At 48.2% G+C, this 17,803-nt stretch overlaps 1 protein-coding gene and 1 non-coding gene across 5 annotated transcripts in view; both read left to right on the top strand.

Annotated features, from left to right (window-relative positions):
• The window catches only part of Aos1 (SUMO1 activating enzyme subunit 1), a 79,869-nt gene that overhangs the window by 52,560 nt on the left and 9,506 nt on the right, over nucleotides 1–17,803 (top strand). The window lies entirely within an intron of this gene.
• On the top strand, nucleotides 12,437–12,508 carry TRNAQ-UUG (transfer RNA glutamine (anticodon UUG)). Its single transcript has one exon. It is a non-coding gene; the product is annotated as a tRNA-Gln (tRNA).

Below are 17,803 nucleotides of genomic sequence, written 5' to 3'. Positions count from 1 at the left end.
TTAAATATCGAAATTAGAAGAAGAATGCACTATTTTTAATTATAAGAAATGCGTTTTTCTAAGGTACATATACTTTTGGGATTGACTGTATAGCCAATACATCCTTAAAGTGTTCATTCAACGTTTTACGGCAGTCTTCGAGATTTATGAGTGATACGAGCGTGGATATGATCTTCGTTTAACGAAGACGTTCGCTGTTATCGGAAACTCGAGATCGGAAGTGTATTTCTTATTTAATTCGAACCAGCGCGACGGTAGACTAGATTTTTTTTATGGAAATTCAGAAAGTAGAGAGGACACGCTCGATGCGTGTAATACGCGCAAACGACCTAAAGGGGTGCGTTTTCATCCGTTGAACGGTTTCCCGTCCGCGTCACGTAGGTATGGACGAGTAATAATGCAACGATATAGCCGGTGTTTAGTAGTCGCATTATCGTGATCCGTGTTTGACCACGGCTCGCAGCTACGACTGTTTACGCGTAGATTGCTACCGGTCGGATCGGGCCAGATGTATCGTTAAGATATCGAACGTGATATCGGCAACGTCCGGATATGTCCATCTATGTACATACTTGGTAACGAGCACGGACGAAACACGAAGGGAAACGCGTACCCATCGATTCTCGCGTAATTACGTTTTACCGTCTAAAGAAGTGTGTACGTACGCGGGAGAACGGCAATCTCGTTCGAACGAGGCGATCAGCGTTTTTGCTCGAGTTTCTGTATCTCTCGATTATTTTATTCTTTATCGCTTCTCGCATAAATATCCGAGGGTCGATTTTGAACTCATCCAACGTATCGCTGGGACGCTAGAACGGCGCCGTGCAGTAAAGGGAAGAGAATATTATTTCGCGAAAGTGACCCGGGGTATAAATTGTCCAGTCGTCGAGAATGGGAAAATTTTTACAGAGCTCGATCGTTGTGCACGCGTACGTAGCGCACTGGCGTGCATGCACGGCCGAGATATGAGGCCTCTTTACGAGCAATATCTAATGGATTGCATCGGCCGAGCGCAAACGTTAAATTTGACGTTCACGATTATTGCGGCCCTCCGGGGAGGCCAACGCGAATACACGCCGGCGACGGAGGGAACAGAGAGGAGGAGACGGCCGGGGAGGAGCGGGACGATGCTCGACGTTAATTTTATAATCCTGGCGAAAAAGTTACGACCCTCGAGTCGACCGAGTACGGATCTCTTCTCTTCTCCCGTTCCTGTCCCGCGCTTTTATACCCTTTCCCGTAATTCCGTACCCCCGTTCCGGGTTTTCCTCCATTCCGGTACCCGCTTTGTCGCGTTCCATTGTCGGATCTCGCGGCGCTGCGAATATTCTCCTCTACGCGCGGCGAACACTTTTCTCGATAGGATTTCCCCGATTCCTTTGTTCTTTTCGTTTAGCTCGACGATTCTCCAGCGACGACGGTTCGCCGGGGCGATTCCGTGAGCGCGTGTTTTCGATTGTTTGTACGTAGTCTCATAAATCAAAGTGGTAAAAAGCGTGAGGACCGATCGAGTGAGAATAAGCTCGTCGGCGATTAAAATGTATTCGATAGGAATTACGGCGACACGACAGGCAACGACTTTAGGTAATCTGGGGAGCCGTTTGCTCGTCGCAGGCTCGGTCACGGTTTCGATTCCAGTAAGACGAAGGGAGATGGAATATTTATGAGCGAACGGGTTGCTTTTCGCGCGCTCGAATTTAATGGAATTACACGTTAACGGTCGATGCTTAAGAAAGTCAGCTTTGACGGTAGGAGCTTCTCCACGAGAGTCGGGGTAGTTCCGCGTTTCTCATCGAGGTCGCGGCTCTTTAGCCGACGTTTATTCCGCGGAAAGCACAGAGGAAACTCTCTCTCTCTCTCTCTCTCTCTCTCTCTCTCTCTCTCTCTCTCTCTCTCTCGTACGCGTGGAGGTATTCTTTCGTTTTATTGTTTATTCAGAAACTCGTTAGAATTTCATGGGACCGGTCGTTTACGCGCACACGGAACGATCCTTCCACCCTCCGGTTTACAAGCGAGGCGGGTGGGAGAGTGTAAGCGGATTTTTTTGCTCGCTCGGGGCCACAAAGGGCCTTGTCGCTCGCTTTTTGACCGTCCGACGTTCCTCCGCCCTGCGAATGATTAACGCGGTATCAAAAGGGATTATGAAAATTCCGCCGAGCGTGCTCTGGCACGTGTAAGCGACAGTTTAAGTCTCGACTCGGCGCGAAAGGAGAATATCTTGCGCTTGAGTATTCTTATTTACTTTTCCACCGTGGCGTTCCGCTTTGCAGAACTCGTATAATATTCATCGATTCTTTTCACGACGGGGGGTTCGCGTAAAGCGTTTTAATTGATGGACGGTTTAACTTGACCTCTGTTCCGCGACTCCTTTTAAAGGGAACGTACCAGTCCCTTGGCAACCGGTATTTTCGCGCTTCCGTTCCTTTGCTCTCTCAGACGATATCGTTGATGCAGTTTCATTGTATCGAGAAGGAGCAAATTGCTCGCCTAGGAAATTTCTCTCGGCGCGTCCCTCTTTCCCTCCGTCGCGAAACGCTTCGGAAGCGTATCGTTGCCTCGTCGTCACAGTAATGATTGCATAATACTCATTATGCAACAGGGCCGTGGTAGCTCGCGCGGTATACGCGGAAAGGATGCTGCCTTCGACGACGATGCGAGTTCGTAATCACGATCCAGGGACAAAGGAAGCGCGAGGCTCGCGTCGCTCCGGAAATGACGATCCTCGAGGTGAGCTTCCTTCTGGCTCCCGCGGCAACGGTGTCGTTCTCAGGAGAGCGAGGGAGATCGAGGACGTTCACAATGCCGGTCGCTAATACGAATCGGCAGGAAACCGATGCGACGACGACGGTGCGTTGCCGCGTCGCGTCGTACGCAAGTACCGCGAGGGCACAAAAGCACAGCATCTAGGTAATAACTTGGGGTAATCATCGAACGAGACGGGACCGACCGTCGCGTCGTCTGGAAGGATGCGCGCAGCCTGTTGTTCCTGCCGCAGGAACATGTGCCGGCCTGGTAATCACTCCCGTTCGTCCGAAATAATTCGTTTCCTTCGGTTAGGGAGAGATCCCGTGGATGAATGCGAGGCTCGACGATTCTGGGGGAGATGCTTTTCGATTTTTCTATTTGTCCTCCGTCCAGGTTTCCCGCTCCACGTATTTCATACTTTTCCTCCGAGACTAATTGGAAAATATTTCTATACAAAATTCTGTCGTTTATCAGCCGATAACAGTCAGTCGGTTTCGAGCAACTGTCTCTGTAATGCAGATTATACAGAATGCATTTGCAACGGGGTTATACGCTAACGGTGAAGCGCATCGAAGCGCGCACTCGAGCGAGCATTAAAAAATAGGGGTAAGCGCGAAGCGAAACTCTCGCTCGGCGTGGAGCAGCAGAGGAAGAGGAGGAGGATCCTCTTTCCCTTGTCTTGGTAGCGTCGCGGCGTCATTACGCGGCGCGTTCTCTTCCCCGGCCGAAGGACGAGCCGCGGTTTTAATTACGCGGATGAAAGTGCGCACGCTGACGCCGCACGTCCTTCTCTCGACTAGGCTTTTTAAACGGAGCGTCGCGCGATGCATGTGTGCCACTGAGACGCTCCTCACGGAGGCGGAAAAAACAGGCTTTAGATCCAGATGACGTTACGACAATGTTTACTTCGTTTCGCGAGAGCTACGATAGTTATGAAATCTCTGATCGCTTCTGAAACTGCAATCGTGCAAAAACCGTTTTTGCTGTTAACCTATTAACCCGGTGTGCACGATCTTCCGCAATTCTACCTACTTCTAAGAACTACCCCTTGTCGGATGAAATTACTCTTTCTCGAATAATAAGACCATTCCCCAATGGTGGTGTCGTTAAAATCGAGGGTCTCCTTTATCAAGGAACTTCTCATCTCCCACCCTAAAAACGGGTCCAAACTCTTTCGACCCAGTTCGATCCTTCGGCTTCCTCGGAGCTAGCCGCGTAATCGGCCTGTGTAAAACCATCGAGCCTCGTCGGTCCGTCTTCGCGGAAACTTTTCAATCCCTCGTCTTTAAAAGGCAGGACGTTGCCCCGGGTACTCGCGAAAGGGTTTGGTACCACTGGCATAGATGCATAAACGCTCGGTAACGCGCACACACGGCCCGGCCACCGCATTCGCGTCGTGCGTGTGCCGACGAATAAGACGCGCGTAGGTAGTACCCACGTTACACGCAAATAAATATGCCATGCGACGGGGGCGAGGGGTGAGCACGCGGGTTCCGACAGGGTGCAACAATAGGCCCTCGCGAGTTGCCATGGTAACACCATCAATCCCTTAGCAACAGCTTGAGATCTTAAAGCCGAGGATTCGCTGCGACTCCCGTGGATCATTTAATGACGTACGCCGACCCGGAACGATGGGGTTACCGTGGAACGCGATGGCTCTTCGAGTTCTTCTCGTCCCTCCGCGACGGTTCGCGTCGCGGTCGCGTCTTCCAAGACTTCGAACTGGGCTTAAGCGTTCCAAAATTGCGGATGAACAGAATCAGGGGATCGTTTTTTAATTAGGACCATGTAATTAATATTCTATTAATTAAGAAGAGATTTAAAGATTCGGCATTTAGAACACGTTCGCTTCACTTTGTACCGCGAAACGAATAATAAAAAATGCCGCGCCTCGTTTCCAGACGGAAAGGACGAGAGGAAGTCGTCGTTTCCCTTTCGCCTCTTTTACATTTTATTCCCTTCAAAGCCGCGCCTCTCGTTTCTTTTGCCGAGAAACAGTGATTCATTCGACGTAATTACGTATTTATCGCGCGGAATTTTCGGGCTGTTTCCTCGCGAGAACTAAGAACGAACCTGGACAGCCGGATGCAGCGCGTAGCTGGCTGTTATCAGATTTCGGGTTGATGCTATACCGCGAAACCTTCCGGTTAATTAACCGTGTCCGACGAGAGAGAGAGAGAAACGGATCCGAGTTCGCGAACCTGTCTGTCAACTTTTTCATAAACTTTACGTTCATTTAATTAAAGGCTGAGAAGAGTATCTGGTCTCGCGATCAAATAACATTTCATCCAGCGTTACTTTTACGAATTGATCCACTCCGTGATCGGCACGTCATTCGCTTATTAGAGGAATCTCGCGTTAGCGTAGCCATGACGCGGAGACAGGGAGCCGTGACTAGAGCCCGTGGCCTCTTAGTCAATGGGTCGATACCACCCTGTATGCTGCAAAGCGTTCAGCTCCTGACTATGCACTCAGCGATAGTCCATAGGTGGAATTCCGGCTAATACCGTCTTACGATCCTCCGCAAATTCCCATTCGGCAAACTCGGATCGACGTCGTTGAAACTTGGACGTAACGAAAACGAGTCACGCTCTTCTAGAGCCTGTCGTCGACCCGGGCTCAGCTTTACTATCAAGAATTTCGTTAATATTCTAAGTTTGGCTCCTCGGAGCGAGAGGACGCATCAAAACCGATCGCTGCCAATTGCTAGGATAATGATCCTCTCTTGGCCGCGGCTTGGACAGCCTTAAATAGGAACTTGGAAATTGGCAGAACGCATCTCGGCTGGATCGAGCATTGATTAATGGCGCGCCTGTTGCAGTCCCGGTTACAATGCAATTTGCTTTGCACCGGGACGTACGTGCATACACGCTATACACTCTCGTGACGCATCCCGCGGGCGGGGGGTGTGTTTGCACTCGTCCACGCGGTCACACGAGAGCGCGAGAGACGACGAAACGGGAGGGATAGATGGTCCGCATCGGCGGTCCAGCGGTATTTGCAGCGAAGTGACAAAGCCTTGACAAGAGTGACACCGTGGCATGGAACGGGCGACAACTAATTAATCATCCTGCGGAACCGGACACCGCGTTCGGTAGCCCCGTACGCGGTGCAATGAATGCACCGGCATGCAACCTCGCGTCCTTTCCATTCGGACATGTGTCCAACCCCAGAACGCGTTCCCACCCGCAATTGTGCGTAGCTGCCGTCCTCCCGTTTGCTTCTTCTTCGCTGTTTCTCTCTCTGTCCACCGTTCGTTCCGGTTCCCGTCTTTGCAGCGAACACGTCTGTCTTTGTCCGCCGGACACCCTCTAGCCTTGCTCGTTGAATTTGCCTATCGGCACCGTTGCAGCTATGTACGCCCTCCGTCCCTCCGCTCACTGATTGCGAGTCGCCGTTACGCTCGCCGTCGCGTCGATTCTATCGGTCCTGTATCGGTTCGCGCGCCGATTGTTTCGGTTGAAGGCAGCTTGAACGCGATGGCGTTAATTACATTCTCGTAAGTAGTGGAAATTAGTGGTCAGGAACGTGACGGATGGACCGTCGTGAACGACGACGGAGATCGATTTACGAGGTGAGATTAAAAAGAGGTTGAACTCCGACGATCGAAAAAGATCCACGTTTCTTCAATTTATCGTAGCTATCGGTTTACTCGCGATTCTCGAGTTTTCAAGAACGAGAAACGCCGTGAAAAGCTGTCAGTTTTGAATAGGAATCCAATCTTCCCCGGTAAGATGAGAGGAGGACGCGGAGTTCTTCCGATCGAATTCGGTCGCCGAAACTAGACGGTCAGAGACGAATAAATATCGTAGCAGCTCCGGGAATCGGATCGACCCGAGATGGTAGGAGCGAGACAAGGAGAGCCTCCATGTGTCTCGGGCAATTTCGTTAAACTATTGAAGTCAAGTGCACCCCGGAGTACAGCGCCGGAGGAACGTTCCGGGTTGCTCGTTCTTTCACCGAAGTTTCAACGAGACGATAAGCTCTCGGAGCAAACGCGCGCGATACGTACATACGTAGTCGGAGCTTTTACTCTTACTCGGGGTTATACGGTTCCTTTTTCGGGGCAAACCGCTCTCCCGTTTTCCTCTTTTTCCCGTTCGCTCATTCTCTCCCGGGCCATTAGCAGCGAAGGAAGACGTCGGCTTCCACTCGGTGATTACCGCGAGGGAGGAGATTTGCATAACACGCGAGTCGCGCTCGTACGAGCGGCATTTACATTTTATTCGAATCGCGGTAATCGATCGAATCGAGTCCCCGGAATTAAATGAACGCGTCACGTAGCGTCGGCGGAGGGACGGATTCAGTCTACCGAGAGGGTTTGGCTGGCTTAAATAAAAATAAATTGGTCGTCGACGCGACCCGGATGGACGCATTAGCGATTGGGAAAAGGCTGCGAAGGTAGTTTTAACGAGCTTCCCTCGAAACTTCTCTGTGACCCGTCCGCGTACTATGCTCTACGAGTCTACAGCTTTCGTGTTAGCGAATTTATTCTACGGACGAGAATAGTGGTCGAACTCTCTTACATAATACTGTTGAAATCTTTCGTGATATTGTTTAACAGTGTTGTAACTCATCAGCGATTTATATAACCCGACAATAACGTTCACCCTCGATGCTTCGGTCCCTGTATTTTACCGGTAAGGACAGTTTTACCGTTTGCGGCGAGTAGAGTGCGAATCCATAACTGCGTTTTATACGCTTTATCTGCATTAGCAGTCGCGCCCAAGCGGTTTATATATTTATCGCGCATACAATTTTTATTTTATTCCCGAGGTAGTGGTTTGCCTCGAGGGCTCGTTTAACGACGATGAAAGAACCGGAACGGTTTTTTGTAAAAAATTCACATCGGCGACGTTTGTTTTTTTATAGCTCTTATAAAAAGCAGAGACGTTAATCGTTATCGCGTTGTTCGCCGCTGTATCCCTCTCCGAGACCGTCGTCCCCGTGCATAGGTAGATCTCGAGTTGCGATCAACGGGGTTCTCGAGTATCGACGGTGCACGGCCGCGCGTAATTCCGAGTGCATTTCGATAATAATGTAATTGAAGCATTTAATGCCCGGTGGCGTCGATATTCCAATAATTCACCGGGGGTCTCCCTGTCACGGATGCGCGATGGTATGAGGTGTAAGGGGTTCCTCCCCCGATTCCCGTTCGATTCCCGTGGGATCCCGGTCCTTCTCGGGTCCACGGCAATGCATCACTCTGTCCGCAGGCCCGTAACTCACCGCGGCGGCCGGTCGCACACGCGTGCTCGCGCGGACAGCGCGCGGGCAAACACCCGTGCCCACACGGACACGGCTGCCTGGCTATGGTCAATAAACGCACACCCGTTTATCCACCGTGCGAGTCCCGTTTGCGCGGGTGTAGACGTGCAGCTAGGTGTGCACACACGAGCCGACGCACAGCGACGGAAAGACGGGGTCGAACAGATATATGGCCCGAAGTGAACGACGTATCTAATCTAACCCTTCTGGACAAGATACTCCGTGATGCTCGACGGGGGTTGCCCGTCCGGCCATGCGTTAACCGTGCAGCCGCCCCCGGGCCCGGCCAAGTGTAATCTAAAATTACAAGAATCCACCGACTGGCGTATCGCTGCGCGGTTGACCCCGAGGGTCATTCGTCAATCTGTCGGACAATTGCCATCGACACTCGACGGTTTCAACTCGTTGTCTCGCGTTAATAAGAGTTTACGTGGATTTCGTTACAGTTTATCTGAGATTAGAACGGACGAGCGAAACGTTACCGAGTCTACAGCGAGGTCTGTTTAATCTCTCCATCCGCGACAGACGTCCCGAGCCGGTTCATTCGTCATATGAACGTAAACTCCGCGCGGTGTATACGGCGCGGATCGTAAAAGGCGTCAAAGTCACGATCCGTTCGCGGCTCGCTCGTCCCATTCGGACCCTGAGATATTCATCTCCATCAAGAAGAGGCTAATAACTCGAGCGTTCGCCGCTCGTTCGGTTCACCGAACAGAAAATAAGCGAAACGGAGTTCCGCGTCCCTGTCCTTTCGACTTCGCTCTTTGAACTCACTTTCTCGCCTCTCTCTTTCTCTCTCTCTTCCCTTCTGTCTGCGTGTTTTCCGCGACACCGTGTACGGGCGAAAACCATTAAGCTCGACACAATCGCGCCGCGGGTGGTCATCGCGACGAGCCGAAGGAGGAACTATCGCCGAAAGAAGGGAGGCGACGGTCCGTCTCCCTCTTCCATTATCGTTGAAACTCGTAAAAGCGAAATATGTACCGTGTAACTAGCTGCAGCGACGATCTGACGCGATCGGCGGATAGCGCCCGCATCGTGGCATATGACACGCTGGTTTTTGTCACGCCGCCCGCGACGTTGATTTCGATTCGATAAAATTGTGCCCCGGGCTGACGTTCACGAGGGCACACGCGCGTGAAAACGGAACAATAGGGCTTGCCAGGGCGTTCCCAGCTTTGACCTACTTTTCAGGAGCAGGTAAAAAGTGCATTCCTTTTTCACGGAACTCGACTGTCCATGATCCACGCTCAACGAGTACGATTCTTTTGACCTCGCACTCGTGATGAATAACGTTCTCGCCTGAATTCAAATGGACGATGGCGATGACGCTTCGCTTCAGGAAATTTCATTAAAATATCCATGGTTGTGTAATTATCGGTCAGAATAAACGTCGAAGGCTGGGTGAATCGATGGGTGACGATCGCGAGACGGGAACGATAATACGTGATTGGCCGGCCCGGAAATATTCTATCCCGCTCCGGGCCACCGTTAAAATCCTCTACGCAATTATTTATTAATTTACTTTCCAAACGAGAGACCGGCTCGATTTTGAACACCACGCCCCGGGTTATCGACTGTAAATTGTCCTAATATCCCACCGTCCGACCCTCGTTAGTTTAGTAATTATTTAACGTTCGTTAAACGAATCGCGTTAGTCGGTCTATCGTGTTATCGGTTTGAAGGAACAACAAAAATCGGATTCAGGCTGGTCAGCTCCCACGTCACTTTTCCGCGCCGTTAAACCCCGTCCGTTAATTCCCATTAATGCTTCCTGTTAATTACGTATGCATCTCGATGCACGCTAAACGCACACGGCGAACGCATTACGATGCACCCTTCGCCCGGACTCTGCTGTAACGGCACGTGACCGAGCGTCTCCGCGATTTTAAAACGCGACGTGTAAAAGGTTCTCGGCGAGGGGTTCGATTTCCTCCCCCCGAGATGAATGAATTAACGCTGGAAAATAAAGGCTCGGCTCGCTGGTGGCAAAATGGTCCGTGACTAACGCGCATCCCGTGCACACTTTATTTCGACACCGTGAAGAATCCTCGAACACATTGTACGACAGTTTCGCGCGTCGTGACTCGTTCTCCAAATACTTGAGCCAAACGTCCGTGTATCGAAGCTCGTTCTGGAATAGTGGACGTGGCGTATGGCTGATACGACCACAGATCGTTAACGCAAGCTGCCGTCGGGCTGAAATTACCCAGGTAGAAATGATCGATCCAATTAAGCACACGATGTAACGGAAACGTGTAATCGCATCTAGGAACGGTTAAAGATGATCGTACGTATAATTGGTAACATAGGTATAAGGTTTCTCGTTCTCTGGTTTGCGTCGACTTCACGGAATGATAAACTGGAAATTAGCCGGGGGAAGCAAGCGTTTCGGACTGACAGTCTCAAGTGGCGATCGAAAAATCATGGCAAGAGACATGGCCTTCTTTATATGTAATACTCCATGCTTTGCAATCTCTTTTTCTTATATATGTATCATCGACAATACAATATCTTCCACATGTGATACGTTTGTAAGAAAAGAAACTAACATGAAAAAAATTTATCAGGCCTAGTTGGCTTACGTGGTGGGGTAGGTTCCGACCTTCTACTAAAGACGGCCGTGGTCACATCGATTTTTCGTTGGATTGAACCCCACCGACGTCTTCGACTCGATTTCTCCTCGACAATGAACCTCTTGAAAAACGGAGGCACAGCGGGCTCTCGAATCGTTCTAATTGTACGCGATCGCGTGGAGATCGAAAAGGCCTGGCGGCTGGTTTGAAAGGCGTGAAACGCGACTATCGGCGAAATGATCAAAATGATCGAATGAAGAAGAAGCGAGGACCGTCCCCCGTGAACTATAAAGTGAATCTCATTAGCGGTGCCTTGATTCATAGCGCGGCTGCGGGGTCTCTTTGATGTCGAACGAGCTGCTTTGCCCCGGAGGGCCGCGGCACGCGGCATTATCGTTGTCACGGTACCGAGACTGTTTCTAATTATCGGGAAGGAACCGGAAGTCGCAGCCTGCGTCGAAGCGGAGGAACGGTTCCTGGCTGTGTGCAACGCGCTCGTTGCGAACGAGAACGAGGAAGGTCTGCTTTCGGAGAGACAAAGCCTGTAGGGTCGATGGCCCACCTGTTCTTTCGACTCCCTTTGACGAATGGCGGACGGGTTCGCGCATTCATCGGGTCCCCTTTCATTAATCATATCGACGCCGGTGGTTGATCGGTGTTAAGTGTGTTGCGTGTCACGAGGCCTCCTCCATCGCGGTTTGTTTGGCTTTCATTAATATTCGATTCCGACGCGATCACGTCGGACAATGAATTTGTCCCGTGGATCGATTCGAGTACGAACATACGGTTTTGGATCTTCGAATCCGTGATTAGAAGATAATGAACGAAAGTTGAGCGGAAAGCAGGCAGTTTTCTTACACCTGCTCGGTTCCACGTCAATTTCCTCGTTCGTAACGGAACAATGGGGACACGTGTTGGAATTGAATTCAACGTCCGAACAGCAATTTCTGTTTAATCGTTCGGTCCCGGAACCGGCGGCGCGAGGAAAATAAATTCGTAGAGGCCCGCGCGACACGTTGCACTGATTGCACATCCGCTTCCGGCGTAGGCTTTCCGTGCGGCATTATAAAACCGGGGACCCACGAAAAGAAACATAATATTTATTGCCAGCTTCCGTTCAATTAGGGGTTGACACGCCGTCGCGACTACGGGGTGGATTCTCGGTTCCACTCTTTCACCCCTCGAAAACCTCGCCGGACCCGCCTGCCTTTCTCCGTTGCTCGTCGATGCCGTCGAAATCTATGTTCGCTCTCGCCCCACTCCAGTGGATGGGGTGTTCTGAATTTATATATTGTTCGCCCTCCTTCCGACGCGGGACGACACTCGCGAAATGGCTCGAGAGGCTTTTTTTTCCTTCTCACCCTGTGCCCCCGAACATACGGGGTGGAGGACTCGAGTGTCGCAGGGGACGGGGTTTGTAAATTACCGGTATTTTTCTCTCCTTGTTTTCTTTTTGGTGCATCCTTTCTCCCAGAGGGGCGAACGAGATCATCGGGATTTGTTTGCGGATCGTGGCGGAGCCGGGTTATTGAAACGTCCAACTAGATATTGCGTATGCTTACGTCGATTGGATTAAATATTTATCGAGGGGTCTGTCGTAATTATCACCGCGATCAATTTATTACGAAATTACCGCAGTTTCACGTCGAACCTTTAATTATACGTATTTAATTAATAGACAAGTGCAAATAATTTCGTGCATCGATACGACGTAATTTTAAAAGCGTGTTATATATTATTAATTTCTATTGATAGCCACTAGTACGTGCGCAGGCGAATGTTAATTTTAACTAGCGATCGTTGGTTGATGCCAACATCAGTGGCAATCGTGAACGATATTGCACGAAGGTCCCATGGTGTAATGGTCAGCACTCTGGACTTTGAATCCAGCGATCCGAGTTCAAATCTCGGTGGGACCTGAATTATTTTTTAATTTCTCAAAAATATTTCTAACCTACGGTAACCACGAATTTCCTATGAACGTCGTTTTATCGATGAATAAACAATTTTTTATCACGTGTTTCGTATCTTAACACCGCTCCGTACTCGGACTCAATTACGTCGATGCAGTTTTTTACTTAATCGTCGGTGGTACACGAGACGAGAGATACGATCTACCGCCAGGCGCAATATAGTAATGCATTTTTGTTGTTCGATCATTTTTAATTGGCTATCGTCGCCGTTAATTGGCCTTACGTGTCATCGTTCGACGCGTGCGTCTCCGTGGCCGCGAAATCCGCCGCTTAATCGCTAATTATGTAACACCGGATCGTCCGAGCGGACGCGATAATTCATTTATTATACATGTAATTCGATGATCGACGCCTGAGTGCGAGCTCCGCGTTATCGCCCCCTCGGTTCCACGAACAAGAGGCTCCACGACGCAGCTTTTTTGCATCGGAGATACCCGGTTCTTATCTCGAATCTCTGCTACTTGGCGTGCGGCTCGCGAATCAAAAATGCATCGGGCCTCCAATTACCGGTGGAATTAAGCCTCACTCCGCTGCGAGCGTGTAACGCGCGTTCCTGATGACAGATTACATCGCGTACGCAACGGCGCGGCATTAAAGATTGATTAAAATCGTACAAATTACAGGCGCAACGGTCTCATCGATGATTACGACGTCCAGCGATGTACGATTATTTTCAATATACAAAAGTGCAATCAATTGACGATAACATTGAATTTATTTACAATTCGACGGTCGAAGTTTGGTTTCCAATTACGTTCGTATTTCCATCGATCGAACTGCATATAATTCTCTCGTTTGCACAGAACCATTATATCTGTTCGCGTCTAACGTGGAAGTTCATCAATCACAATTACAAAACGCCGACGCGAATAGTAAAATCACACAAATTGTAGGTTCGTCGGCCTCGGCGGTCATCGCGTCGCACGCGAACGCATTATTACCGAACGTTTCACGGTATCAGCATTAATCAACCAAGCGTCCATTCAATATTTCCGAGCCTACTCGTCGCGTTGATTTCGATCCTCTTAAGGATGTATTGGCTATACAGTCAATCCGAAAAGTTTATGTACCTTAGAAAAACGCATTTCCTACAATTAAAAAGAAATCAGACGTCGGCAGAATAATGCTAATAATAAATAGCTACGTGCTAAAAAATATCCAATTAAGTATTGACGCTGACGAAAATTTTTTTTTTTCAAAATTGCGAAAAATGCTTCAAATAAAAGTTATTTTCCTTCTAATTTCGATATTTAACGAATTACGTATGATTATTTGGCACTTTATTGATGTTGACAAAATCCGACCATCCCACCGTCGAAACGGCGAACTTTTGGAAAAAAATTTCGTTTTTCCTCAATAACTCCTAAACCCTTGGAGATACGGGAAAATTGCATAGGACCTTTCTTGTAGAGGACGACGAGATCTACAATTTCTGTATAAAAGTTCTTCGCTAGCGTTAATAGTTTACGAGTTATTGACGAAAAACGAAAAAACAGTTTTTTGCAAATTACTCGTAAACTATTGACGCTAGCGAAATATTTTTACATGGAAATTGTAGATCTCGTCGTCCTCTACAAGAAAGGTCCTATGCAATTTTCCCGTATCTCCAAGGGTTTAGGAGTTATTGAGGAAAAACGAAATTTTTTTCCAAAAGTTCGCCGTTTCGACGGTGGGATGGTCGGATTTTGTCAACATCAATAANTGGCCATACAGTCGATCCCAAAAGCTTATGCATTCTAGAAACGCATTTTTTAAAAAGAAATCAGACGTCGGAAGAACATTGTTAATAATAAACAACAACAAAAAAATTTTCGATTTTTCCGAAATTTTTCCAAGGGGTACCCCTTCAATTTCTTCCAAATTTTCGTTTTTAGCCAATAACTCCCAAACCGTTGGACATACGGAAAAATTGCATAGGACTTTTCTTGTAGAGGACGACGAGATCTACAATTTCTGTATAAAAGTTCTTCGCTAGCGTTAATAGTTTACGAGTTATTGACGAAAAACGAAAAAACAGTTTTTTGCAAATTACTCGTAAACTATTGACGCTAGCGAAATATTTTTACATGGAAATTGTAGATCTCGTCGTCCTCTACAAGAAAAGTCCTATGCAATTTTTCCGTATGTCCAACGGTTTGGGAGTTATTGGCTAAAAACGAAAATTTGGAAGAAATTGAAGGGGTACCCCTTGGAAAAATTTCGGAAAAATCGAAAATTTTTTTGTTGTTGTTTATTATTAACAATGTTCTTCCGACGTCTGATTTCTTTTTAAAAAATGCGTTTCTAGAATGCATAAGCTTTTGGGATCGACTGTATGGCCAAAACATCCTTAAATCAGGCGCATAAAAACGAATTCCGCGCGACGACGCACCGTCAAATATTTCGTCGTGCTTCGTTGCGAACGCGTTTTTCAGTCTCTCGGCACGTGCAAAACGCATGGACGGCAGTGTCCAATTTCTGCGGAGAGTGGCTAAACGTTGGCATCTAAATACGCAAGATTTTATACTCATATTGCTGCTACGAGAACAAAGTACATATTTGTCCTCTTAAATCCAAATACGGTATACAGAATTTATTTCCGTCTTTATACCTTTTCTGAAACAAGGCTTTAACGGCAGTCGTTTATGGTGGCTCACGTTCCTCTTTACTGCAATTTTATTTCATTCGGTCGTCGTACCTTTACGCGTGTGTATAAATCAAATTGAATTATTCCAAGACGATTAATTCAACAATATATCGGGACTCGAAATTCACGAACATATTTCTGGTGGTTCGAAGACGGTCCGAGATCGGTGATCGGCGAATGATCGGGTATAAACGAGGCGAATAAGCGATCAGACGTAGGTTAATCCTCGGTGCCAGGACGAAATGACCGATTCCGCGAACCAGATTCTCCCGGAACGGCGCCGAACGGATAACGGAAGGTTCCCCATCTCCTGCCGGCAGGACGTTACCGTGCGATCGTAGTCGGAAGTTCATCAAGATGTGACAACGCTACCGTGAAACTGTCGCGCGGTCGTAAAATACTTTCTCAATTTAAATTTCAGCCGTGAGACGATCCCGAGGAAGTTTCAGGTTAACGAGCGGAACCCCCTCCGAGGTGACTCGGACGGCGGGACGATAAAATACCCGGCGTGGCACCCGTGCAACGTAATGACGGAACGTGTAATCGAGAGTCCCACGAGGGATCGTCGCCGGTGACACTTCGGCCCGCGAAATTACGCCCTCCGCGGATAGACCATCAGCCGTGGTATCGAGCATCTCGGCAGAGCGCGGCGCCGTGAACCGATCGTTTCCAAACGATCTTCTGGGAATCTTTGATATTTCAGATCGTTCGCAGATAATTCTTTAAACCGTTCAGCCTTGGAGAACGACGTAATTTTTGTGTAGACTCACCTCGAAGACGAGAACGAAGGGCGAGAATCGAGGGTTGTAAAGCAGGGCTCGCCTTATCCGCGAGATAGCGAGGAGGCGCGACACGATTGGATAACAAACGTTTTATCGCGTTTAATTTTCGTGCGAGGGACGTTAAAGTTTAACAGCTTCTTCGGCAATAAATAATATTATGCACGCGAGCCACCCTACTTGCTCACCGCGTGCTCTCCCCGTGTCTTTCTTTCGGGCCGAGACGGGTAACGGCCACTAGGCAATTAAATAAAATGCGATACCGTTCGAGTTATGACTGGAATCTTTTATGGTTTATGAGCACACTGCGTATTCCTTAAATCGCGGCATAAAGTAACTTCGTCGTTCTGGATTACATCTGCGCCTAACGTGCCCCACTGCTTTCTCGGCTGGAAATCAATTCCTTTAAACGTTTTGCCACTCTTCGTTTCCCATTCTACCATAACTAATTAAAATATGTATAAAAGATCTTTCCCACGAAAGAAACATCGACATCTCGCCTTAAGGAAACTTAGCATTTTTTTAATAGACGATCTCGAGCCAATTTCCCGGTTTCACCGTAAAACGCCCCCGAGATTTATGGTCGCCGCGTCAATTATAATCCGTTTCGTTCGAAAGCGGAGCTGTTCAACGCGGCTAACCCTTCGCGACTCCCACGACACACCCTCGAACTTATATCGTAAAAAACGAATATTAGACCTCTTCCCTCTCGTGTTTGGGGCGCTCTAAAAAAACCTTAGGACGTTTAAGTAAGACGCGAAATTTTTTATACCAGTAAAAGGCGCGTCGTAGGTGGCTCAGGCGAAAGCGTTCGTAAAACGCGTCCCTCTCACTTCGTCCGTATCAAATGATTACGTACCGTCACGCAGAATGGGGAATGGAGCAGATTTGACTGCCTGTTTAAAATTGTTTATCTATGCGTCGTTTTAACAACGCGTATATACGATCTCGCACTTTGTCATTCATCCCCTGTCGGTATTCCACAGTTTAAGATGTTATTTAATGGATGCGCGGAAGACGTCAGCTGCCCTCGCTTAGCGTTCACGACGAACGAAGTTGAATCGAATTATGGAATGTGCGCAGGTCGCCTCTCGACTTGATGAAGATCCTTCTGGATCTTCGATACAAAACTCGGTCAGATTCTATACTTATTTTTCCATATTTCCGCGATCTCTCGTCCTCTGCTCGATGAGAACCTTGACGTTCTAGAAACTGGGCTAAGAATCTTCAGTTTTGGTAACGAAGGATGCCCGAGATAAAGTGTACGATATCTGGAAATACTATCAGCTCGGTAAGCGATTTTATTAAAGGAACCGTCATTTTTCGATTGCGCCGTGAACTCGATAAACTCGACCCGATTCCTTTTTATTTCAAAATGTTTGCTAAGAGTCATGCTGAAGCGCACGAATTTGATGTTTCTGGGTCGACGTGCACGTTTCTGTCGTGAAACGCGAGCAGAAGCGTCTGACTGGCAGCGTCTGACCATGACCGGGAGAATCTACTTGGTCCCGTTCAGTAGAGAAACGAGTCTGTACGGAAATGGAATCTGCGTGTCCCAAATATTTTTCACCGTGATTGTATTCTATTTCATTCGAAATATTCCTATGTGCGCATAACAACGCTTGGCTCAATTACTATCAAACAGCAAATATAACTGTGCAAACGCATCGGTATTTCATAATTAAATTTGTTATTGAATATTTGCACGATGGAACGTCGATCAAAAACGCACTCGTCATTGCGTTTAATCTACACATTCCAATTCTTCAGTTTGCAAACACAATTGATTAAATAATGATTGATCGTTTTTCGATTTCATCGCGCGATTTTTCTGTT

Source organism: Ceratina calcarata, unplaced genomic scaffold (genome assembly GCF_001652005.2).
Source record: "Ceratina calcarata isolate Rehan_Ccalc_2016 unplaced genomic scaffold, ASM165200v1 scaffold471.2, whole genome shotgun sequence".
NCBI lineage: Eukaryota > Metazoa > Arthropoda > Insecta > Hymenoptera > Apidae > Ceratina > Ceratina calcarata.
The sequence above is the reverse complement of the archived record's forward strand: the minus strand, read 5'-3'. Positions and strand labels throughout refer to the sequence as shown.